At 43.2% G+C, this 27568-nt stretch overlaps 1 protein-coding gene and 2 non-coding genes across 4 annotated transcripts in view; all 3 read left to right on the top strand.

Annotated features, from left to right (window-relative positions):
• The window catches only part of LOC126365777 (glutamyl aminopeptidase-like), a 790794-nt gene that overhangs the window by 494519 nt on the left and 268707 nt on the right, over positions 1-27568 (top strand). The gene's annotated exons all lie outside the window — the stretch shown is intronic.
• Trnas-cga (transfer RNA serine (anticodon CGA)) lies at positions 23680-23754 on the top strand. The gene has a single exon. It is a non-coding gene; the product is annotated as a tRNA-Ser (tRNA).
• Positions 23980-24054, top strand: Trnas-cga (transfer RNA serine (anticodon CGA)). Its single transcript has one exon. It is a non-coding gene; the product is annotated as a tRNA-Ser (tRNA).

Raw genomic sequence — 27568 nt, 5'->3', positions numbered from 1 at the left:
TTACGCGCAAGGCTGCCCTATTTCAGCGCCAGGCCAACGCTACCTACAGCTACTAGGTTGCATATTTATCAGGCAAATCTATAACAGATTTTGAACTTCCTTTACAGATAAATTCAAAAATAAAGACATCATCCAGTAGCGAATATTTGCAAGAAACATACTACAAACATTCACTATACTCACAGTCATTCAAAATGAGTGTCTTTCGAATCCCGAGCAAGAAACTTTGCAGCTTGAAAATTGTCACCATATAAGCAATGAAGGGAAATAGTTTTAGATGACCCTCGAGGCACGTGCAAGACTTTCTATATAATCTACTATGCGCAAAAGTGAGATCAGATGGAAAAGTTGTGCCGGCCGCTGTTGTAGAGCAGTTCTAGGCGCTTCAGTCCGGAACCACGCGGCTGAAATGGTCGCAGGTTGGAATCCTGCCATGAGTATGAATGTGTGTGAAGTCCTTAGGTTAGTTGGATTTAAGTAGAACTAAGTCTAGGGGACTGATGACCTCAGATGTTAAGTCCCATAGTGCTTAGAACCATTTGAAGCATTTGGAAAAATTGGCCTCGTGGACGAATCGTGTTTGATTTTTTGGGATAAGGTTTCCACATCCCATCAAACATCGAACATTCGGTGAAGCGTTCTACAGCGCAGCGCGAGATTTGTGTAACAAGAATAGCACCGTTCTGCTCTCTGGTGTCTTCTGCCAATTCATGTAAATTGGCAGACTATGACGAATTAAATTCCCCTTCTATATTTTTCTGTCTCCATGTGAAGGCTAAGCTCAGGAAAAACTGTAAGGATTTTGTTATGATTTACTAAAAGGTTGCCTGATTCACGAAGAAGATTTGTGTGTAGAATTATTTATGACGTCGGAGAAATCGTCTGGCTACAGCTACCTAGTAGTCCCTTGTGAAGCCGGGACGGTTCGTTTGTTTATTTTACTATCTGAATACCCTGCGTTGCCCGGGTGTGTATTTATTGAAATCTTCTAATAGCCCATCTCTTCCTTCTTCGTCTGTGTGTCCGTCCCTCTCTGTCCATCTCCCCTTCTCACTCTCTCTCTGTTAATCTCCCCCTCTTTCCTGTCTCTGTCCATCCCCTCCTATCCTCTCTCTCTATCCATTTCCCCCTCTTCCCTTCCTGCCCATTCCCTCCTCTGTATCCATCTACCCCCCCCCCCTTCCTGTCTGTGCACATCTCCTTCTCTCTCTCTCTCTCTCTCTGTCTGTTCGTCTCCTCCTCCTTCCGTCTCTCTCCACGCTGCCACCACCACCCAAATGGACTTTTCTGGTCCTTACCTCCACAGTATTTCTTTCCAGACAGTAAGTTATATGTGTACCAAGCCTGGTTGTAATCTATCCAGGGATTTAGGAGAAACATTTTACCCACAACTTTGTCCACTTGCATTTCACACATATTTCACATATGTCTCTAGCAAAATTCTCCTTGCAGTTTTGGTTTCACGCAGATCAATTTTTATAATGTCATATCACATGAACAATATGTCGTACAACGATATATTTTAGTACGTACATTCAGCGACATATATCGACACTGTCTGTGAAATGTGTTACGACCAGAGTCGGTGGCAAAGAAGTAGTAAATCTAAACGTCATGCAGGATACAGCAGTTTTTTACACACCTCGGTGTTTACCACATGATATCTCCTGAGCAATGTGTCGCACAATGATATATTTTTGCAAGCACATTCAGTGGTATATGCAAGTACTTACTGCAAAATGCGTTGCAAATACAGTTAGTAGTAAAGTAGTAATAAATTAAAAGGCCATTCCTGGTGTGGCAGTTATACCGCATGAACAGCTAAAATGTTAGCAATAAACTATTTTCTTTTACCATTTTGTGGGGGCGACGTGTCAGCGAGAAAAGTCTCGTAAAGGTTTTAAGTTACTTCTAAAATTGGTTGCAAGTCACTGCGTGCTATGATTCTCGAATACTGGATGAATATAATCTGGCTGTTAACGCGTCATGAACTACGCTTCTTTCGCACTTTTGCATCCCCATCCTCACCCCAATGAGAGGTAGGCCTACGTGTTTCTTACCCAAGAGTGGTTCTTTCCATACAGTAAGTGATATGTGTAACGAGTTTGGTTGGAGCCTATCAAGTGATTTAGAAGGAGATGTGGAACATAAATACGAGGGCGTGCTGAAAAGTAATGCCTCCGAATTTCTGTGTGGAAAATGTTAAAGTTTTTTAAGTAAAATAAACTTTATTAACGTTCTATATTTTTATTCTTCAAGTCTACCTATTTATTTATGAATATAGTCACGCTGGCGACGAACACATTTCTCCCCAGAGCCACAATCGCACCTCTGCTTGCACCGATTCAGCACTCTGAAAGTAAAGTCCTACAACAGTTTCTTACGTTCTTTTAGCTCTGGAAACAGATGAAAATCAGATGGGGCCACGTCAGGCCTCTAAGACGAATGACCGGTGACAGTGAACACAAGGCGCCGGTTTGTTGCATGTGTCGCAACGGTCGTGTGGTGGTCTGCCATTGTCGTGCTGAAGGAGAAGGTGCTTCTTGTGGGGCGAAGTCTTCTGCGGTTAGAAACTCGATTACAGCACATTGTTTCTCACACACCGACGAAGCTGCGTTATACACAGCCATGTTACACGTTACACTTCGAAGTACTGTAGTGGCAGAGGGTTGCAAGTATGTAGACACGAAGAATAAAGATGCAAAAAGTTAATAATGTTTGTTTTATTTAAAAGGCTTTAAGATTATTTGCAAAAAAAAATTCGGAGGCCTTACTTTTAAGCACACCATCGGGTGTAGATACACACATTCACTTTTATATAAGGGGCGATCAAAAGTTTCAGTTTGCAGGTGTTGCTGCAGTGAACAAGCAACTCAGCGCGACTCCGATGCGCGTATATAAACAGTGACATATAGGAAAGAGGTTAGTGTGCCATTCGAACGGAAACTTCTTGATCGCTCCCATGTAAAAGGTATGGATTTAGTGCTACGCACTGACTGTAAGACTCTAGGCTATTCGCCGATTTACCTCGTGTTGACGTACGGGTGCACAAGCAAGTGGATCCGAGCCGCCGCCGAGCAGCAGTCGGCTGATTCAGCGGTCCCTATCGGTTGCCCTGTCTACGGCGACCATGGCCATCGTGGAAGGAATCTGAGTGACGATTGCCAGGTTGCGGACACGGCAACTTCTGGAACTTGCCAAGCGACAACAGCGGACGGCCTCGGCCCCGTCCACGGCCGGTACACCCGTGTCAACTATCGAGGTCTGGAACCCGCTACAGCTCCACGGGAAGGAAAGTTACACTGGGAACACACACCCCACCGCCTATCAACGTTCTTACAACTTAAGACCATCAAGGACAGCGAATAACAAACGACGATCGAAGAAGACGAGACCAATTGCCGCGTGATATGGCCGCTAGACAGATTTCCAATTAGTCCGAAACAAAAGAGGTAGGACCAAGTGTTTTAGATAGACCTTGGTCTAGGGACCATTTCTATACCAAACAGAAGACTTGTCTTTGTGTCACTACTCTACAGTAACGGGTGAAGGTATGAATATTACACAATTCCTCCTACTTAGACGATTGGAGCAAATAGGTTGGTTCTTTTTGGATTTAATATAGTCCATGGTGGGCTTGATGGGTCTTATGGAGTCACCATTAACTCATGGCCGGTTCGTACGAAAACTCCAAAAAAGTGTTTTCACCATATTCTCGCTGCCACCAGCGGACCGAAGCCCAGCTGAGGATTCCAAGACGGCTATAGCCAGCAAACGGCTGAAAGTTTTACGATGTATTCCTGAGGTTACGATCCCAAAAAACTTTGAAAATTTTCTTCATATATCTGTCTGTTTCCGAGACACAGAGGTTCAAACATACCCCTCTTGTACACATAAAATACGCACGTAAAATCCGGCGTGAGGTGAAAAGGTAGTTTATAAAGTGACGTAACACGGAGAAATGTGCTGTAAAGCGTCTCTGTTGTCGTCTGGGAGCCCCATGTTGTAGTACTGAAGCACATGCCAATTTTTTTTTCCACATAAAATGCGGTCTGAGGTACAAAATTAATTCTGCGTTATTTCAATTTCACATAAGTTAACTACCTAAATTTTGTTGACCAATACGTTTCTTTTTTATGAGTTACATGCCCTGCTGCAGGGAAAAGAAGGGAACGACAGGAAAAATGCTCCTATTGCAGCACAAAACGTGCGAATATGTTTCTGTTTATTTAAGACTCACTGAAAAATGAGGTCTAGCTGCCACATTCTACCTTCCTTTACAAATGCTCCCAAACATTGTGGTATGTGAACTTATTTCCGCTTTTTTATGCTAAGAGAGAAGATGACAGTGGTAACCACAAAGAGCATGAAAAGTAATCAATACTGGAAAACGGTAGACAAGGATTGTATTGAAGAAAGAGAGAAGGCGATAATGGCAGTGTGCGAGAAAGACAGGCATACAATGGCAATGAAACGTAGTTGACAGTGACAGAACACTACTAGAAAAAGAGCGAAGGAGGCAGTGCCAGAATGAATGAATAAAGGGAAAGAGAAGGTGCAAATAGGTGAGCAACAGTGATGATGGCAGACAGATCATTTGACAGTGACCACGAGGTAGAGAAAGATAGTGTCAATGAGAAGACACAGCAGCAGTTTGAAGGAAAAATGAAATTTTAGCAGTAAGAAAGAGCAAGAGGGAGACAGTTACTCTGAGAACAGATTGTAGCAGTAGGACAGAATTAAGGGGACTGTGATGTGGCACAGGGGACAATGACATAGGGACATAAAAAGATAACGGACGATGAGGTGGGCTGAACGAGTGAGTGACAAAGGGCTACTGGGAGTGGGTGGGTATTTGCGAGTTTCGGCGATGGACTAGAGGGTGTGAATTATAAGTAGGGGATTTTTGGAATTTGATGTAAGTTACGTTTTAGAAAAAGCGCGAATATTTTCTAATGCCAAAATTTTTGGGAAAACTTTTGAAGAGGCAAAGTAAGGTAGAGTAAGGCAGCTGGTACCACACTTTTGAGTCAGTCTATTAAATAAACAGTAACATATTCGCATTTGCCAGCCAGGGTGGCAGAGCGGTTCCAGGTTCTATAGTCTGAAACCGCGCGACCGCTGCGGTCGCAGGTTCGAATCCTGCCTCGGGCATGGATACGTGTGATGACCTTAGGTTAGTCAGGTTTAAGTAGTTCTAAGTTCTAGGGGACTGATGACCTCGGAAGTGAAGTCCCATAGCGCTCAGAGCCATTTTGAATTTTTTATTCGCAGTTTTGTGCTCCCGCAGGAGCATTTTTCCGCTGGCTACTCAACTGACGCTACTCAATTGACAATACTCACTGCCAGCGCAATGCGGCCAGACAAAAACTCGCAGGCTGCTTAGGATAACAGGTCGGCCTCACCAACTTGACTAAAAAAATCGCACAGCAGTAAGTATTCACGTGTACGGTGCCCTGCCGTTGTAGGTACGCACCACTGAATAATCAGACCACCTACGTCGTATGGGTTAACCACCCTTGACCGTACCCAGATCAATAAGTATAGTCAAACCAATAACTTAGATTAAATAGCTAATTACAGTGTTACACCATTACTAGGTTAACGAAGGATCAGTACAATATTTCCAGATAAGGTAACAGAATAATCACCAAAGAAGACATATCCTTTTAAGGCAATCAACAGGGCGGATGCCACTCGGTCATGACCAAAAAGAAATCATTATAAACAACGATTCCACTTCCAGAATCGACTGTCCATCCAACAAATTTTTTTTATAGTAATATTGACGAATAGGTTGTCTGGGGACTGACAAAAAATGCCATATGACACATGTTCTTCAGATTGTCAATATCGTAGTGAAAGACATTGTCCACTAGGCTCCATTTTAAAGTTTTTTGTTTTACGCCTTCTGGCTGCGTGAGGTTTGACTTGAGAAGATGGATGTTGCGAGCTATCTGTAGCCCTGAACCACGGTATTCATAAATGGAGAACGAAATACATTCTAAGACAAAAAAGTAAGCATTATGAAGGAATTATCCGAGTGGGACGGAAATCGGCAGACGTGACGTACATGTACATATAAACGAGTGATTAGAGTTTCAGAAAAACTGGATGATTTATTCAAGAAGAAGAGCTTCACAAACCGAGCAAGTTGAGAACCTCCTGCCCATATGCAAGCAGTTCTTGGACTAGGAATTGGTTGACAGAGTTGTTGTATGTCCTCCTGAGGGATATGCGCCAAGTTCTGTCCAACTGGCGTCTTAGATCGTCAAAATTCCGAGTCAGTTGGAGGACCCTGCCCACAATGCTCCACACGTTCTCATCTGAGCAACGATCAGGCGACCCTGATGGCCAAGGCAGGCTTGAAGACACGCAATAGAAACTCTCTCCCTGTGTGCGCCAGCATGTAGGCCCAGGATAGCGTGACATGAAGAGCAGCGTATTGTGTCGTAGACGTACCGCTTTGCTGTAAGGGAGCCTTATGTGACAACCAGAAAGGTCCTGCTATGAAACGAAATGGCACCCCAGACCACCATCCCTGGTTGTCGGGCAATAGCGTGGGTGACTCCTCACTGCAGACAGTTCTACTCCAGTCAGTGAATTCCTTGCCGGCAACCTGTCTGGAGTCGCTCCGGACAGCGGTGGAATACCAACTTGACTGTCGCCCCCACCTCCCCCCTCCTTCCCCCCCCCCCCCCCCCCCATTAGGCCTGACAACCAGGAGTGATGGTGTGGGATCATTTCACAGCAGGACCGCGGCAGCCTTACAGCTCAAAGGTACGTCGACGATACTGTACATCCCGTTTTGTTGCCCTTCATGGCAAGTTATCCGTGGCTTACATTTCAACAAGGTATGCCCTTCTGCATTCAACGAGAGTTTCTACTGCTTGTCTTCGTGCTTGCCAAACCCTATCTTGGCCATCAAGGTCGACATATCTCTCTCCAGTTCAGAACGTTTGCAGCATTACGGTCAGAGTCGTCCGACCATCTCTGCATTCTGACGATCTATCGAGCCAGTTGGACAGAATTTGTCACGAAATTCGCCAGGAGGATATCAAACAACTATTAATCAGTGCCGAGATGCATAACTGCTCGCATGTGGGCCAGTGGTGGACCAATGCGTTACTAACTTACTCAATTTGTGAAGCCCTTTCCCTCGAATAAATCATCCAATTTTTCTGAAACTGTAATCACTTGTTTGCCTGTACATGTAAATACCTACCCTTTTTTTATATGGAATCCCTTGAAGGTGAGGTCTAACACGGCCAATGGTGTTTACAGCACTCGACGCCCCACATATCGTCTACCATGCGACCACAATATTGGCTGGTAACGACAACATGTGGCGGGAGTGGATGTATCCAATGCTGAGCACAGCACGAGTTTACGGAGTGTAAGTGAAGTGCTTCTTCCACCAGTAACTGACTACACGGCTACAGTAGAAAGGAAGATATGGTGCCGGCCGCGGTGGCCGTGCGGTTCTGGCGCTGCAGTCCGAAACCGCGGGGCTGCTACGGTCGCAGGTTCGAATCCTGCCTCGGGCATGGGTGTGTGTGATGTCCTTAGGTTAGTTAGGTTTAAGTAGTTCTAAGTTCTAGGGGACTTATGACCTAAGATGTTGAGTCCCATAGTGCTCAGAGCCATTTGAACCATTTTTTTGAAGATATGCTGGCTGGGGCCTCCCGTCGGGTAGACCAGTCGCCTGGTGCAAGTGTTTGTAGGTGGCGCCCCTTTGGCGACTTACGTGTCGATGAGGATGAGATGATGACAACACATCACCCAGTTCCTGAGCGGAGAAAATCTCCGATCCAGCCGGGAATCGAATCCGGGCCCTGAAGCATGTCATTCCATCGCGCTGACCGCTCAGCTATCGAGGGGGGCACGGCTACAGTGCTAGCAGAGCAATGGCAACGATAAACAAAGCAAACACTGCATTATATCGATAACAACAGTTGCCGAAGTTGACATTTTGTCAGAAAGGAACCCAAGGAATTTCGCAAGGTGAGAAAGAAGTGACAAAATATTAGCGTTTCTGCAAGATGTGTCAGTGGAATGTGTGGTGCCGTATACGTTCTAGTGTGTGGACAATGTACATGAGAAGTACAATGGTGACGAACGTGATTAACAAGTGAAAGTGATATTGCAACGGGTGTCAAGCCACATAGTTCGTCAGCTTTGTCGGACAGGGAGCTACAAACCTCGTCTCCAATGAAACGTAGTAAAGGACTATCGTTGTCCAAGGAGCAGGTACTAAACATAGTTACGTACATGGAAGATCATCCACGCCATAGTAACAAAACAATTATGAATAGATTTCGAATAAGTCCGCATCAATGTGGCCGTGTAGTGTATAAGAACAATTACGGATATGCAAGGGAGGACGAGGCACAATTGTAACAAAAGCGGTGTTTGCGTGTTTCAGGAACGCTCGATATAATTTACAGGATACCCAAGATTGTGATTTACTACTTCTTACACATCAAATTGCGCGCAACGTAGATTACAGTGATTTCAAGGGAAGCAGCGGCTGGTTACATAACTGTAAAAACTGCTACAGAATTGGAAGACGTAAGATGAAGAAATTTCAAACAAAGCTCCAACTTGAAAATGCATGGCAAACTGCGAAATCAGCCCGATAATTTGTAGATGAGATAATCAAACTTATTCCATCGTTCGGTAAGAAATTTGTTTTAAACTCCGGCGTATCAGAGTTGGAAGACGAAATTCATATGAAAGGACCTTGGAAATTAGAAGTTCCAAGAAAGTTGTTTCGGGAACAACTGACATCAGTGCCCTAACATATTCGTATACAATTATGTCGATTGTTAATCTGGATGGCAAATTGGCTGGAAAGTTATTTATTGTGCTGCTAGATATTGGTGCTCTGCCATATACGATTCTTTCTCGTGTGCGTGATCTTACAAGAGCAGTAGGGAATATTTACGTCACAGAAAGCAACAGTGGGAAAATGGGCGTAACGAAAATGGTTTGAGCACAGATTTTGGCCAATACCTGGCCAAAATAACTTGCTTTTGCTTGATACCTGATCTGCGTATAAGAACCGTACTTCGTTAGAGCGCACTATCCCTCCTGAAAAGTGTGTGGCATTATAATTCATACCGCCTGGAACCACTGGACAAATTCACCCTCTGGATGTTTGTTTCTTCCGTTCCGTTCTCTGCGGCTACGTCTTAAAGGATAGACAGTTTCATGATAAGCTCCACGACAGACTGTTTCAAATTCGGTTGCATGACACCACATTCCATCGCCGAGCGGGATTAGCCGAACGTTCTAAGGCGCTGCAGTCGTTGACTGTGCGGCTGGTCCCAGCGGAGGTTCGAGTCCTCCCTCGGGCATGGGGGTGTGTGTTTGTCCTTAGGATAATTTAGGTTAAGTAGTGTGTAAGCTTAGGGACTGATGACCTTAGCAGTTAAGTCCCATAAGATTTCACACACATTTGAACATCACATTCCATCAGTTCCCAGTTGCACCAATACGATTCTACTTGCATTCCCTAAGAGTGGATACTTGACTGAACGTCCTGTAAGGTTTGTAACTACCAAAGAGCTCACCTTCGATCTTGATGGTGTGAACCTGTTGTGATCACTGCGGCGCGCCATTTTTCATTCGATGTTCATGGTGTACGTTAATGGTTTATTCTGAACGTTTCTTGAAGTCCGTGACCTCCATTTTGTGAAGTATAATGCATAAATCCCATAGAAGGTTGATCTCTGGTCCTCCGGGGTACTCATTTTCTTTCGCCCTCATGATGCTAATATCGATTCATTAACAGCTAGTATTTTCCTGTCATGATTGTTAACATAACACTTTCAAATGAGCCTCACTAAAGATAAACTTGTGACCCCGCAATCAAAGGGTTCCTTGTTAGAGTGTATCTTTCCCAGCAGAAGGTTATTTCCAGGCGCTGGTAACAGAGCATGTAGTTTCAGGATCAAGTCCCATGTCGCCAGCGAAAAACTTACGACGCTATATTTTGGAAGACTATTGCGTGCAGTCTCAGTAAATTCACGGTAATTTCAAAGCAAAATTGTCGCCACGCACTTCTTTACAGACTTTGCTGGAGCTGCGGAGTAGCGCTTTTGACATGTCGCATGTTCATAAGTCCACTGCTAAAAATATTGTAACGCTTAGAATATATTTGTGTCCCAGTTCACCGAGCCACGTCAGCGAGCCAGGATTTTGTCATCCTTGTAATATAGTGTGATCCCGACAACTGCGTGCTTAAACATGAATCAGTAAAGTCTTGCCTAACGCCCTGTTTTCGTATGGCATTAAACATTGTGATTCTACTAAATTTTTCTGTCTTCAAATGTATGAAGTGAGATCTAAGGAACCAGAATGATATCGACGCCGAACAAATTTGTATAACCACCTGGAAGAATGTTCGTATTATCCACCTAACCATTACAACTTTGTGCCACTATGTACAGCTCATTCACAGTTTTTATGACAGAACAAAGTACTTTATTGACATCGGCCCTTGTACTGCTGTATAATACTTCCTAGTGTTCGTATAAAGTGATACAAGGAAGAGCTAAAAGAGAATATTTCCGCTGCTAGAAGCATTCTGCCCCTCCTCATAACTAATTAAAAGATGTAATCAGCGCTCAAATAACCTCAGCCTTGTTCCACAAGCAGATATCGTTTCGAAATGAGATCTGTTCCGGCAAAATGAGAGAAAATACTCTGAGAAGTCGACCCCTTAAACGGAGCGTTGTTCATCAACGGCTACTTTAAGCATACAGTTTAAAGTAGGACGAGGAAAGAAATAATTATTGCGGTCAAGAATCTGATTAATCCGCTGGAGTATACTAGGTGTTTCGGTGATCATGATACAAACTTCAGTGGTAATGGAGTAGGGTCAATGTATTAGTTATTTCATTCGGGCGGGTACCAGAGGTAATGATTCATGAAAATCACCTCAGCTCTGTTTTTATACATTTATTGTGTTACGGCTCCAGGGTGTCTCGTGGTGCTGAAGATGTCCAGCCAACATCGATTAATATTTTGTCCGAATTTTACTAACACGGTGTCCTTTCTTCATTCATTGAAATTGCTCTCGTGTTTTTCCTTCGTTTGATAATAGTGATTTTCCATCGTAGATGCCAAATCGTAGTGTTTTCCAACGAGTATCACAGCCCTTCTAGTGTCTCTCACATTTCTATTTAATTATTTTCCTTATTTTCTTTAAAAAATCTTTAGGTATCTGCATGGTTGTCTTCCTCACATGTTTAATGAACATTAAAACTCTATTGGTTGTTTGATCTACAACCTCCGCTAGTGAATTACGGAACGTAAATCTTTGCATTCAATCACGAGATTTGATTCACATATCTGACAACTTTGGCCTGTCATACCAGTTTTTTTTTCTCGAACCTGTTGTTTTCCTTCGTGTGGCCCTGTCACCTGAACGTCGAATCCATTTGCAAACCCTTTCCCCTTACGAATTTTCATACTACTATGATATATAGTTGTGTTTCCTAGAACCAACTGTATCGTGTTGTCACGTACCTTTGCATACCAAAATATAACTATACTGTGGTAAAAGTTACAAGTACTTAAGTCACTGGTTCTCAGAATTCCAAGTACATTATTCGTCATTATACAGACGATGTTGCTATAAATCTGTGTTGTCTGATGGACTTTAACATAGCAAGTTTTCTCGGAGGTCTATGAGGAAGTTCCATAGCGATGTATACTCAGATGCAATGCCCATGGTTCATTCTTGAGAGAAATTTCTATTTGTGTACAATAAGTACTTGTGCCTTCACTTGACAGTGACGTTGGAGAAACGCTGCTGATTTCCTTCCCCATAATTTTACATTTATCTCGTGTAGATGACGTCATATGCTTCTGTTCGGAATCGTAACAAATATTAGATGGGTGTTTTTGCATATATTCTAGAAAGACTCTGAAGCAACTAGAACAATATCGTGTACAAATGTGACTACCAGGACCTAAGACACCTCTACTACCACAGGGAGTGATCTAGGGTTGCGAAGAGTGGTATCTAATATTAAGCGTAATTGTGGAACACCTGGAACAATTTCACCCAGACTTGATACACAAATAACTCTATGATAATACTGTAGCTCTTGAGCAACCTTAACGCCACAGCTGAAACAGTGAGATATACACTACATTTAAAAATCTAAATGACCGATATTAGTTGCCAGTCACTTGTTTTCGAAGTCGTTAGGCTGATATAATGACAGTCATAACGAGATTAATCCTCACGTGTTTGGGGCGGTGGTAGGAATAGAGTTAGGCAAATGTAATCGAAAACTTTGGATGATATCGTGGAATCTCTAGCTATTTGGGCCAGTATGCTATTTGGGGCCAGTTCTGACGAAATTTGAATTTAATAGAATGGAATTAATATAACTTTCTGAAAGAAATTTTTTGGAAATGAACTTTGCAGAACATCCAAATGGAAATAAATAAGCAAGATCCCGCTGAACTAACCCCACATTGTCTTTAGTTAGAGTGAGGTTATTGAAATGTAACACTGATTCTGGTCCACTAAAATTTGTAATGCCAAAACAGTTGTGTATAATGAAAATGCTGGGCAATATAACTGAAGCGATTAATTTAATACGAAAACGGCAGGTTGATACAATGATAATCCCAGGGATACGGTTCATTCTAATGAGTCTCCCTTTTAATTTTAAGGCACTCCAATTTCCACTGAGGCTTGGGTTCCTCGTCGCGATCAACAGTATGTTAAATATTGCATGGTGGTTTTAACGTTGCCATAATTTTGGAGCGGGAAATCTTATGTTGCATGCTCAAAGTGTGATTCTCCAAGAAAACACTTATCACGTCTCCAGAAGAGAAAACTAATAACGAATTTATAACCAACTTCTGTGCTTACTTAACATTGTAGGAAATTTGAAACGAAATTTAAGAGTTTTTTTGTGAGAATAAAGGTCTGTCTACTTTCTCATGTGTGTGCCCTTATGTGCTGCAGTTTTCTTTTAATACAGATAACCTGAAAAAGCCGTGTAATTATGCGATGAAGTTTTTTTTAAATACCTGAAAGGAATTCAGTGCCACGTACACAAAATATTACGTTAACGTCACTTATACTTTCAGTTAGCTGCTCAAAGATAGCGAGATTTTTTGCGTACTGGTAAGCAGTTTGTGAATCATGAATGCGTTAATAGTTTACATTGGAAGACAGAAGTACATTGTCAGTTACATCGCAAGTTGTACCAAACTGCAGTAATGCATGATTTGGGTTAGTTGTTGCACTTAGGGAAATCACAGCTAAATGCATGTCTAAATAGGCTGAGAATGGTCAGATTGCCTTTTCATAATACTGTAGTGTTGAAGCCTATATTATTCACTGCTTAAATGAATTCGTAGCTTGCAAAATACTGAAAAAAATGAAAAACTGTTACAGCACTACTTCAGGCACTTGGTTATATTTCTGCCAACAGTATCGTTACAGAATAGTAATATCGCTAACATTACCGTCATCTCCCCGCCTAAGAACTCGGATACTCCTGGGAACCACTGAGTGAACCTAGAAAGCCCCATTGTCTGCACAGGGGCAGCCGGCTACCGTTACTCCATTCTTGTCGCAGCAACTTCCCCGCTGAACAAAAGGGGTAGAGATGTACTCTACCTCAGAAGCTTCTAACAGGCGACGTCTGTGCTACAGCAACAGACAACCTATTTTATGGAATCTTACATGCTGACGGAAAAAAAAGAGAGTGAGTTGTGTGTGAGTGGAAAGGGGGGGGGGGGGATGTGGGTATGCATTCAAGTTACTCAACAGAGAGGTTATTAACGCCTGTGTTAAAATGGTCTGAGATAAATTTGGTTAAAATAGATAACATTAAAACTGAACTTGTTCTCTCCCATTTCAGCTCACTCTTTTCTCTAAAACTGGGAATATATGAACCATAAAAGTTGTGTGTTCTGAAACCTGAATACAAGACTATGATGAAGTTTTAATTAAATGACCAGCAACTCTGACGACTGACTGCTTACAACAAACTTGAATTAGGCAGCCACTCTGACAACACATTACAATATTTTTTCCCAGAAATTTTGGAAAAATCGAACACTTTCTGCATAAATCTGTAATCCCATACCACACCCGTCTCTTTAGGTAGTAATGTAGAGGACAGATTGTCTGATGAATTAGGCGCTCCTGTGTTGTCTAAAAAATTTACAAAACACAAGCAACTTATTGAAATCTGTATGCAATTACCGAGGTACTCTCGCCAATGCTGGAATTCATATGACACTGGACTATGCTCCACAAGTCGGCCTGAGTGGCTGAAACCCAGTATGTCCTGCCGAGTAGATTTTATCAGCAGCAGCATACTTACTGTCCAACAGTTTCTATTTCTTTTCTTGCTATTAATACATAACTCATTATCTCAACAACGAGTAGCGTGTAGAAGAATTGTACACTGAACCACATGATTTGCACACCAAGTTTCCTAGGCTTACCTGGATTTCCAAGTGCCCGCCTAACGAGCAGGTGTATCATTTTCCCAGCTTTTTTTTGGGGGGGGGGGGGGGGTGTAGGAGAAGTATGATCAGGCTTCTGACTAGTTCGATGCGACCCGACATTTTGCCGGAAACCGGACTGGTATTCATCTAAAAGATTATTTGATGTTAAACAATGAGTAAGTTGTTCGTCATCTCTGTATTCTGAGGCATTTGATAGTGGTAGTAGAATGCAAATTAGCCTGTAGTCGGAAGGCTGTTTGGCAGGTTCATTCATGCGTAATAGTTTTATGAGTCTCTGCTTCCAGGCTGTTGGAAAGATGCTGGAGGTCAGAGAATGGTTAAAAATGCTCTAGTACGTTGTAGAAGGTTACTGTGCGATTAAGATCGGATGATTTAGGGGGTCAGCTTTTGTCAAACAAGGATCGTAGTTGTCATCTTGGAAGCGGGGTTGTCCACAGCGCAATCATGGAGATGTTAAAGAATGAGCAACACTTACGTTAGTCACCGTCAACTTTGAAATAAACATCCTGATTTGTGGTCACGGTAACGTGAATGAGTGGGTCCAAGTGACGGTACGAGGGACACCTTCAGCCTGAACTATACGGTCCACATATTGGCGGTTGAGAACTTCACTCGGCCGTCGGTGCACTCGAAGCCTAGCATCATATGAGTACGTGCAAAATGGTGACTCGCCAGAGAATACTGCACTCCTCTGCAGTCCAGTGCTTGTGTTTCACCCATTGAAGGTTCCACTGTGAGCAACGAGATACTGGGCTCCAAGTGCCCAATGCATTGTTCGCTTGGAAACTGATTGAGACAAACCTACATCCTCTGGTGGCAGAAATTTCATATAGATTCTCGCTGACAAGGCGTGACGTTCGTCTTCTGTCCCTGTGGCTAGTGACCATTTTACGACCACCGTCATTGCGCCATGTCACACACTAGCGACTGGAACATATTACTTGAAGATACGTTGCACAGTACGGGTCGAAACACGAAGAAATTGGATTACTTCATTCATGGTGCGATCATTGACTTGTCCAAGCACGATTGTTCCCACATTATTTAATCAAAAGTATCTGGACACCTATTTCGCCTTGATGACGTTTGAAGCCCACTGGAGACACTTCCAATGAAGGAAGGTAGTGACCTCAGACGTTGGGGTCTGGAGCGAAGTCGATGTTCCAGCTCATTCCAAAGGAGTGCTATTCGGTTCAGGCCGACTCGGGACAGGACATCCCGTTTCAGGAATGTTATCGCCCACAAACCACTGCTTCACAGTGGCTACAGATGTTGGATTGCCGTGCTGATACAATCATCTTCTCTGAATTGTTCCCATATTGCACCAATTACAAAATGCTCCAAAATATATTTATGTCCTTCCGAATGTAGCGTCTCCTTAAGCACGATAAGTGGACCACACCCTAATCACGAAAACATCCCCATACCTAACACCACTTCCTAAGTACTTCAGTGTGGGCACTGCATCATGGGAGGTAACGTTCTCCAGGCATTCCCAGACCAAAATTCGTCAATCCGGTTTTAAAAGTAGAGCGTGATTCATCACTCCATATCACTTGTTTCCAGTCATCTACTGTCCAGTGATGTCGCTCTTTAAGCTAACTCGAGTGACGCTTAACTCTGAATACAGAAATATTTGGCCTACGAGGAGCTGCTCGACAAATGTACCCCATTTTTTCTAACTTTCTACGTAGAGTCATGCTGGTAGCAGTATGGAATTCACAGTTTTGAAACTACCCTACGCAATGGTCAACTGCCCTTGTCCGTCAGTAGATGCTCGGCCTGGTGGCTGTTTAGCCATAGATGTTCTTTCACATTTCCACTTTAGATTCACATCACCAAAAACCGACTTAGGCACCTTTACAAGAATGGAAATGCAAATGAAGGATTTGTTGGTTAGGTGACATGCAATGGTTAATCCACTGCCGAAGGCGCTGAGATCTGCTGACCGAACCATTCTCCTGTTACTGGGTCTCCGCTGACAACACAATACTCACTGCCGCCTTTTATACTAGTCAGTCCGCCTGTCGTGACAAATACCGTATTACACAGAGGCGTATGGATATTTTTGATTAGACAGTATGTGTGCCATTCTGTCACGTCTCCACTCTTACATATCTCACTGTAGTTATTCAACTGGTTCAAATGGCTCTGAGCGCTGTGGGACTTAACTTCTGAGGTCATCATCCCCCTAGAACTTAGAACTACTGAAACCTAACTAACCTAGGGGCATCACACACATCCATGCCCGAGGCAGGATTCGAACCTGCGACCGTAGCGGTCACGCGTTTCCAGTCCAGTTCTACTGAGAATGTCCTCATTCTTTACGCTATCAGTCCATCTAATTTTCAACATCTCAAATTCTTTGATTTTCTTCTATTCGGTCTTCCCACAGTCCATGCTTCACTACAATACAATGCTGTGCTCCAAACGTACATTAGAAGAAACTTCTTCACCAATTTAAGGCCTATGATTGACGCTAGCAGACTCCTGTTGGCCAGGAATGCCCTTTTTGCCTGTGCTAGTCTGCTGTTTATGTTCTTCCTCCGACCTTTATGGGTTATTTTGCTGCCTAGACAGCAGGCGACTTCATCTTCTTCGTGATCCCCAGTTCTGATTTTTTTCTGGCTTTTATATTACTTCTCATTACTTTCGTCTTTCTTCGATTTACTCTCATTAGACTATTCATTCCATTCAGCAGATCATGTAATTCTTCTTCACTTTCACTGAGCAGACCGAGCGGTTCTAGGCGCTGCAGTCTGGAACCGCGCGACCGCTACGGTCGCAGGTTCGAATCCTGCCTCGGGCATGGATGTGTGTGATGTCCTTAGGTTAGTTAGGCTTAAGTAGTTGTAAGTTCTAGGGGACTGATGACCTCAGAAGTTAAGTGCCATTGGGCTTAGAGCCATTTGAACAATTTGATTCACTGAGCACAGTAATTTCACGAGTGAATTTTATCATTGATTTCCTTTCACCCTAAATTTTTATTCCGAACTTTAATCTTAATTTTATTTGTGTCATTACTTCTTCGATATATAGATCGAACATTAGTTGCGGAAGACTAAATCCCTGTCTTATAGGCTCTTTAATCTGTGCACTTCGTTGTTGGTCTTCCACTCTCATTGTTCCTACTTGATACTTGTGCGTATACCATATTACATGTCTTCATCTATAACTTACCCCGTTTTTCTTAGAATTTCAAACATCTTGCACCAATTTACATTGTTGAATGTTATTTACAGGTCGACGAACCGCAACGTCAGAATTGCCTCTTTGGTACCTTTACCTTCCTAAGGCCAAACTGATTGTCATCTAACGCATCCTCAATTTTCTTTTCCATTCTTCTGTACATTATACTTGGCAGCAGCTTGGATGCATTACCTGTTGAGTGGTGTGATAATTCTCGCACTTGTCGACTCTTGCCATCTTCCAAGTTGAGTGGCTAATCTTTTTACCGAAAGTCTGATGGTATATCGTCAGTCTCATACCTTGTACACCAACGAGAATGATCGTTTTGTTTTCACTTCCCCATATAATTTTACAACTTCTGTTGGAACGTTACCTATCACCACTATCGTCCGGCAACGAAGTTCGGAGTAGATACAACACTGCCGTCATCGTGTCGTTGGATCGCCTCGGGGTTGATAATACAGTGTGTGATAGAACCTTGATTGTTCCAAGTTAGTACGGAAAACCCCAAACATCTGTTACCATTTGGTCCTCAAAGTACGCCTTCCATTTCTCCACTTTTGGTTGGTGTAGTAGTTCTTTATATTGTTGTTTCACTGTTTGATAGAATCTCAGCCTTTCTTGTCGTTCTACTTCCTCTAAGGATCTTTTGTAGCATCTCTTCGTCTGTCTTGCTCTTGAGGACTGTAGGGTGGTTCTGCAGGGACGTTTGAGCCCTTTTGAGTTCCTAAAAAAATCTGGGGATCGCCTTGTCTTGTGCCGTCTGCAACGCTAGCACCAATTCGTCCTCTTTGGCACCAACATTAAATCAGCTTCTACATCTACATGACTACTCTGCAATTCACATTTAAGTGCTTGGCAGAGGGTTCATCGAACCACAATCATACTATCTCTCTACTATTCCACTCCCGAACAGCGAGCGGGAAAAACGAACACTTAAACCTTTCTGTTCGAGCTCTGATTTCTCCTATTTTATTTTGATGATCATTCCTACCTTTGTAGGTTGGGCTCAACAAAATATTTTCGCATTCGGAAGAGAAAGTTGGTGACTGAAATTTCGTAAAAAGGTCTCGCCGCGACGAAAAACGTCTATGCTGTAATGACTTCCATCCCAACTCGTGTATCATATCTGCCACACTCTCTCCCCTATAACGCGATAATACAAAACGAGCTGCCCTTCTTTGCACCCTCTCGATGTCCTCCGTCAATCCCACCTGGTAAGGATCCCACACCGCGCAGCAATATTCTAACAGAGGACGAACGAGTGTAGTGTAAGCTGTCTCTTTAGTGGACTTGTTGCATCTTCTAAGTGTCCTGCCAATGAAACGCAACCTTTGGCTCGCCTTCCCGACAATATTATCTATGTGGTCCTTCCAACTGAAGTTGTTAGTAATTTTAACACCCAGGTACTTAGTTGAATTGACAGCCTTGAGAATTGTACTATTTATCGAGTAATCGAATTCCAACGGATTTCTTTTCGAACTCATGTGGATCATCTCACACTTTTCGTTATTTAGCGTCAACTGCCACCTGACACACCATACAGCAATCTTTTCTAAATCGCTTTGCAGCTGATACTGGTCTTCGGATGACCTTACTAGACGGTAAATTACAGCATCATCTGCGAACAGTCTAAGAGAACTGCTCAGATTGTCAACCAGGTCATTTATATAGATCAGGAACAGTAGAGGTCCCAGGACGCTTCCCTGGGGAACACCTGATATTACTTCAGTTTTACTCGATGATTTGCCGTCTATTACTACGAACTGCGACCTTCCTGACAGGAAATCACGAATCCAGTCGCACAACTGAGACGATACCCCATAGCTCCGCAGCTTGATTAGAAGTCTCTTGTGAGGAACGGTGTCAAAAGCTTTCCGGAAATCTAGAAATACGGAATCAACTTGAGATCCCCTGTCGATAGCGGCCATTACTTCGTGCGAATATAGAGCTAGCTGCGTTGCACAAGAGCGATGTTTTCTGAAGCCATGCTGATTACGTGTCAATAGATCGTTCCCTTCGAGATGATTCATAATGTTTGAATACAGTATATGCTCCAAAACCCTACTGCAAACCGACGTCAATGATATAGGTCTGTAGTTAAATGGATTACTCCTACTACCCTTCTTGAACACTGGTGCGACCTGCGCAATTTTCCAATCTGTAGGTACAGATCTATCGGTGAGCGAGCGGTTGTATATGAGTGCTAAGTAGGGAGCTATAGTATCAGCGTAATCTGAAAGGAACCTAATCGGTATACAATCTGGACCTGAAGACTTGCCCGTATCAAGCGATTTGAGTTGCTTCGCAACCCCTAAGGTATCTACTTCTAAGAAACTCATGCTAGCAGATGTTCGTGTTTCAAATTCTGGAATATTCCATTCGTCTTCCCTGGTGAAGGAATTTCGGAAAACTGCGTTCAATAACTCCGCTTTAGCGGCACAGTCGTCGATAACAGTACCATCGGCACTGCGCAGCGAAGGTATTGACTGCGTCTTGCCGCTTGTGTACTTTACATACGACCAGAATTTCTTCGGATTTTCTACCAAATTTCGAGACAATGTTTCGTTGTGGAACCTATTAAAGGCATCTCGCATCGAAGTACGTGCCAAATTTCGCGCGTCTGTAAATTTTAGCCCATCTTCAGGATTTCGCGTTCTTCTGAACTTCGCATGCTTTTTCCGTTGCCTCTGCAACAGCGTTCGGACCTTTTTTGTGTACCACGGGGGATCCGTTCCATCTCTTACCAATTTATGAGGTATGAATATCTCAATTGCTGTTGCTACTATATCTTTGAATTTGAGCCACATCTCGTCTACATTCGCATAGTCAGTTCGGAAGGAATGGAAATTGTCTTTTAGGAAGGCTTCTAGTGGCACTTTATCCTCTTTTTTAAATAAAATTATTTTGCGTTTGTTTCTGATGGATTTGGAAGAAATGGTATTGAGCCTAGCTACAATGACCTTGTGATCACTAATCCCTGTATCAGTCATGATGCTCTCTATCAGCTCTGGATTGTTTGTGGCCAAGAGGTCAAGTGTGTTTTCGCAACCATTTACAATTCGCGTGGGTTCGTGGACTAACTGCTCGAAATAATTTTCGGAGAAAGCATTTAGGACAATCTCGGAAGATATTTTCTGCCTACCACCGGTTTTGAACAAGTATTTTTGCCAACATACCGAGGGTAGGTTGAAGTCCCCACCAACTATAACCGTATCAGTGGGGTATTTATTTGTTACGAGACTCAAACTTTCTCTGAACTGTTCCGCAACTGTATCATCGGAGTCTGGGGGTCGGTAGAAGGAGCCAATTATTAACTTAATTCGGCTGTTAAGTATAACCTCCACCCACACCAATTAGTACGGAGTATCTACTTCGACTTCACTACAAGATAAACCACTACTGACAGACACAAACTCTCCACCACCAATTCTGCCTAATCTATCTTTCCTGAACACCGTCTGAGACTTCGTAAAAATTTCTGCAGAACTTATTTCAGGCTTTAGCCAGCTTTCTGTACCTATAACGATATCAGCTTCTGTGCTTTCTATTAGCGCTAGAAGCTCAGGGACTTTTCCAGCGCAACTACAACAATTTACAACTAAAATTCCGACTGTTCCTTGATCCAAGCACGTCCTGTAATTTCCAAGCACCCTTTGACATTGCAGCCCATCCCGCACTTTCCCGAGGCCTTCTAACCTAAAAAACCGCCCAGTCCACGCCACACAGACTCCGCTACCCGTGTAGCCGCCAGCTGAGTGTAGTGAACTCCTGACCTATTCAGCGGAACACGAGACCCCACCACCCTATGGCGCAAGTCTAGGAATCTGCAGCCAATACGGTCGCAAAACCGTCTGAGCCTCTGATTCAGACCCTCCACCCGGCTCTGCACCAAAGGTCCGCAGTCGGTTCTGTCAACGATGCTGCAGATGGTGAGCTCTGCCTTCATCTCGTAAGCAAGACCGGCAGCCTTCACCAAATCAGATAGCCGCTGGAATCCAGAGAGAATTTCCTCAGATCCAAAGCGACACACGTCATTAGTGCCGACATGTGCCACCACCTGCAGCTGGTTGCACCCTGTGCTCTTCATGGCATCCGGAAGGACCCTTTCCACATCAGGAATGACTCCTCCCGGAATGCACACGGAGTGCACACTGGATTTCTTCCACTCCTTAGCCGCCGTATCCCTAAGGGGCCCCATTACGCGCCTAACATTGGAGCTCCTAACTACCAGTAAGCCCACCCTCTGCGCTTGCCCGGACCTTGAAGGCTGAGAATGATCCTCTGAAACAGGGCAGGCGGCTGCATCTGGCTCAGCCAGAGACAGTGCCTGAAACCGGTTTGTCAGACGCACCGGGGAGGCTTTCTGATCAGCCTCCGGGGACGCCTTTCGCTGCCTGCCACGCCTTGGAACGACCTCCCAATCAACCACAGGCGAGGGCTCAGCCCCACTGCGGGCAGCAACCGGGGCAACCACAGCGGCGGACCGATCTGGGGACAGACGGGACGAGGTTGACATCCCCGTGATACCCGAGTCCGGCTCCCCACAGTGGTGCCCATTGGCAACAGCCTCAAGCTGCACGACCGAAGTCAGCGCCGATTGCAGCTGTGAGCGAAGGGATGCCAAGTCAGCCCTCATCCGAACACAGCAATCGCAGTCCCTGTCCATTCTAATCGATGTTTAACAACAGTTACCGAAACACGAGTCAGTGCCTAGATAACGCAAGCGGAACACGCAAAGAATGTATCAACTAACCTGTACAAATGCCTTACGACTGCGCTACAATCTGCTGAATTTACGATTACAGTAACTAAAACTCGAAATTGCACCTCCTATACGAAACTCACACGCAATTTAAATAAGAATCTACGAAGTAAACACTAAAGCGCGATGCTACAACTGTCAAATACTATAATACGCCCTAAATATATGAATTAAACAATGCAAGTACCCAAAAACACGCAAAGAAATTAATTAAACTATCTAACAAATAAGTAAGCTAAGGTTATACGACTTGCTGCTGCAGGTGCTTATCCAACGGCGGCAGGGAGCACACTGACTGTGACCAACCGACACTGGCTGTTCAAAACAAAAACAGAAGACAGACGACTACGCGAATTTGCACTATTCAGGTACTAAGGCGCGATGCTACAACCCTCAAATACTATAATACGCCCGAAATATATGAATTAAACAATGCAAGTACCCAAAAACAAGCAAAGAAATTAATAAAACTATCTAACAAATAAGTAAGCTAGGGTTATACGACTTGCTGCTGCAGCTGCTTATCCAACGGCGGCAGGGAGCACACTGACTGGCCAACCGACACTGGCCGTTCACAACAAAAGCAGAAGACAGACGACTACGCGAATTTGCACTATTCAGGTACTAAGGCGCGATGGTACAACCCTCAAATACTATAATACGCCCGAAATATATGAATTAAACAATGAAAGTACCCAAAAACAAGCAAAGAAATTAATAAAACTATCTAACAAATAAGTAAGCTGGGGTTATACGACTTGCTGCTGCAGCTGCTTATCCAACGGCGGCAGGGAGCACCTTGCAGTCATTGTATCTGGAATTCTGGCTTTAAAAGTTCGCAGTTCGCTTTGCATAGATTGAATGGTTGCCTGAGATGGGTGTTGGCATCTAAGTCATTATCTCGGTTTTTTATTGTGAAATAAATGATATTGTGGTCACTTATTGTTAAGTCCATCACAGACCATCCATTTGACGAAGTGCTCACTGTGTTCAAAGTTTAAGAAAGTGTTCAAATTATTAGACTAAAGACATTTTTTCCAAAACTTAACATTTATCACACATTTACGTCCACATACAGATTATATTTGTACATTCAATACTTGGTCTCAATCAACATTTTCATTCTGTTTGGCATAGTTTGTATTAACTTTGTATTAACTTTTCCCATGACATTTTAATATCATTGTCATGTCCGGTACTGACGTGAGTCGTGCTTCGGTAGCTCAGTTGGTAGAGCACTTGCCCGCGAAAGGCAAAGGTCCCGAGTTCGAGTCTCGGTCGGGCACACAGTTTTAATCTGCCAGGAAGTTTCATAACAGCGCACACTCCGCTGCAGAGTGAAAATCTCATTCTGGAAACATCCCCCAGGCTGTGGCTAAGCCATGTCTCCGCAGTATCCTTTCTTTCAGGAGTGCTAGTTCTGCAAGGTTCGCAGAAGAGCTTCTGTAAAGTTTGGAAGGTAGGAGACGGATACTGGCAGAAGTAAATCTGTGAGTACCGGACGTGAGTCGTGCTTCGGTAGCTCAGTTGGTAGAGCACTTGCCCGCGAAAGGCAAAGGTCCCGAGTTCGAGTCTCGGTCGGGCACACAGTTTTAATCTGCCAGGAAGTTTCACTTTTGGCGTTGTGGCAAGGTGCCCCCTCATGCATAAAAATGGCATTTTTATTAGGAAACCACTGACTTATTTGTGGGAAAAGTTCCTTCTCAAACATTTTTTTATATCGTTCTTGCCTCATTGTCTCTTCAATGTGTAATCCGCCAGTTCCTTTCACAGACATCACACTCCAGACCATATCGGAAGTTGGATGCTTCACACATTGCTGCACTCACTCACCTTTGAACTCTTCTCCAGGTCTGCGACGAACATATTGGCTGCTTTCTTCCATCACAACGAATACAGATTCAGCATTGAACCATACCTGAAGCATGTGTAAAAAATTGCAAGTTAGGGAAGTTGGGATTTGTAGCATAGGAAACCTCAACAGTCCCAAAATTCAAATGTTCATTTCTTCAATGTCAATAAAACATCACAATTTCAAGCCTAAACTCCTAACTTTAGCGATCAGACACTATTTACCACATCATTGCCCATACCTTAGGCCAGTCCTCACTTGTCCACTCCTGAAATTATTTAGCCCACTGCAATTTTTTGGTTTTCGTGGTAGGTGTGATTTTCCGTTGTTTCCTTAGTTTGCATGCCTTTAAACCACATTCTAACAGCCTCCTCCTCACTGTCACAGGTGAAACTTCAAGACCCAAACCTTGCAGTTGATGGCTCATGTCTATAGAAGTAAGTTTAAAGTTCATTGTTGGCATGTTTGTAAGTAAGTCTTCTCATTGTTCTAGGACCGATTTTTCTTTTACGTCCACATTTTCCTTTCATGTTTGGCTTGTATTCACCACATTTCTGCACTGTAAGTTTGATTCTGCTGACAGTTTTCTGTGATATTCTCATTCTGTCAGAAATTTCTTGCTGTGTGTAACGATTTTCAGCAAGAAGTGCTAGCACATCCGAAACTTTCCGAAGTGAAACATCTTTTGTCTTCCCCATAACTTCACTTTCTTTGGAAACGCCACGATTTATTCCTGTAGCTAAAAACATGCAAATTCACAAGCCATATAATGTCTTGTTAATGTAGCAAGAAGTTGATTGAATAAATAACAAGCTCAAGTACATCAGAGAAACATAAAACATTAGTGTAAATACAGTTTCAAAGCATGTTCACCGACAACTAACACCAACACGATTTGGAGGGAAAATGACAAATGTTATCAACTGTACAAAAATTCAGTGATCTGTGAGTTGCTTGGAAGGAAAATTTGGTGACATCAATCAAACCATTAAAACCAATCAATTATTATTGTTTATTTTAGGCTTCTTCCTCTAGTCAAAAATACAAAGTTGTAAACAAGTTGTTGCACAGGAATACAAATTGGCTCAACAATAACTTAATATCATATTTAGGTAATATAATTATTAGAGTCTATTCTTATATGAAAGGTGTTTTGCTCTTCTGTCTGCCCAATAATTCTTCACTCTTTCAGATATTTTCTTTCTTTCTTCATCTGAGACCACTCTTCCTGTGCTCCTTTTATTGATTTTCATTTGTAGTCTGGTTTGCGGGTTTTGCAGTATCCTGGTTTTCTCTGTCTTGTTTTTTAGGTCATCTACTGTAATTTGGAGTTCTTTTATATCTTCCTTAATTTCTGTGATCCATTTAATGTCGCTCTTGCTATTCCACAATTTTTGTATTATTTTTTTACTAATGCTGTTTTCTGGAGTTCTCATCAGATGTCCAACGAATGAGATGCATTTCTTCCTGATCGTGCTGATGACTGGTTCTATTTTCTTATATACTGTTTCATTTGATGCTATTCTCCAATGTTCCAATGTCCATTTATTTTATGCTGTTTATTTATACATGTCCTAATTATTCTTCTTTCTATTTTTAGTATTCTGTCAGTTTCTGCTGTATTAGTTGTTTTGAAGATAGTTTCAGCTGCATACGTTATTTCTGGTTGTGTAACTGTTTTATAGTGTTTTAATTTTGCATCTATAGATAGGCTTTTTTTGTTGTATGTAGTTTTGGTAAGGTAATTTGCGTATTTCAGTTCTTTTTATTCTACTCTGCCAAGATGGCTTCTCATTTAGATTGTATGTTATTATTTCGCCTAAATATTTAAATTTATCAACGATTTTGATTTCCTGTTCTCCTATTGTAATTTTGTTTGCAAGTGGTGGATCAGTTTGCATAATCTCCGTTTTTTCAAATGATATTCTGAGGCCTACTTTCTCTCCTATTTCTGGTAGTAATTTCACTTGTTGCCTGGATTCTTGAACGGTGTTGGCTAAGAGAGCAAGATCATCAGCGAATCCCAAGCAGTTTAAGCTAATATCATCTTTTGCACTTCCAGTTCTTATCATCTTTGGATTGTCCTTGTACCATTCTCTCATCATGTATTCCAGTGCGCAGTTGAACAGCAATGGTGATAGGCAGTCTCCTTGTCTTAAGCCTGTTTTTATGAGGAATGAAATCAATTATTATACTTTTGTCTCCTATTATTAGACCAGAAAACTTTAGACTACCAAAAATAATCGTTTAGTCTAATAATTTGAACACAACTGTATATGTAGCGTCCTGAGAGCAGATCCACTTTAATCCGTATGTTGTGATATGCCACAATGTCGATTTCCGTGAATACAGCACTGCGTCGGTAGCAGGCCGTCTTCACAACGTCAGCATTGGCACCTGCGCTAAGTCGGCTGTGCCCTTCGCCAGCGTACAGAAGTGGAAGCCGACCGGCCGGGCCCTAGCCTTGTCCGGAAGCCGCACTGAAGACGGCGGCCCGGTAAGTGGATTTGGGCGGCGAGCGCCCCGGCGCGCCTTGTGGCGGATCAGGCTTCCGCAGTTGCTCCCCGACGGCGGCGCCGACCACAGTGACGTCATGTCGGTGCATCCCGCGCCCCTGAGCGACCCAGCGCTGCAGTGCTACTGCCCAGGTGAGACAGCGCTCTGGCCTCAGGCAGTGGCGTGCACTGGCTCCTGCTCGTAGGGCATCTCTTTCACATTCGGCGCGACTGACATAACAATCTGAGTTGCAGAATTTCGTGAATAAGTCTACTGATCATCCTGTTGTTATATGGAGCGACTCAAATTCCCAGATATAGATCGAGAGAGTCATACTATCAAAACTGGTGTCGAAACTGGTTCCAAAACTGGTGGCATTATTCTGAAAATCGTGCGAAAGTCGCTGCGATCAGATAGTCAGAGAACCAACTCCTGAAGGTAATGTCTTAGACCTCCCACCAAGGAACAAACCTGAACTTCTCGAATCAGTTAACGTACCATAGGGTTTCAGCGATCATAAGGCTGTGATAACATCTATGACTATGGATATTACGAGGACTGACAAGAAAGGGAAATATTTGTTCAAAAATGTTCAAATGTTTGTGCAATCTTATGGGACTTAACTGCTAAGGTCATCAGTCCCTAAGCTTACACACTACTTAACCTAAATTACCCTAACCACAAACACACACACCCATGCCCGAGGGAGAACTCGAACCTCCGCTGGGACCAGCCGCACAGTCCATGACTGC

The sequence above is a fragment of the Schistocerca gregaria genome, chromosome 4 (assembly GCF_023897955.1).
Source record: "Schistocerca gregaria isolate iqSchGreg1 chromosome 4, iqSchGreg1.2, whole genome shotgun sequence".
Lineage (NCBI taxonomy): Eukaryota > Metazoa > Arthropoda > Insecta > Orthoptera > Acrididae > Schistocerca > Schistocerca gregaria.
Note: the sequence above shows the minus strand (reverse complement) of the source record. Positions and strands in the feature narration are given on the sequence as shown.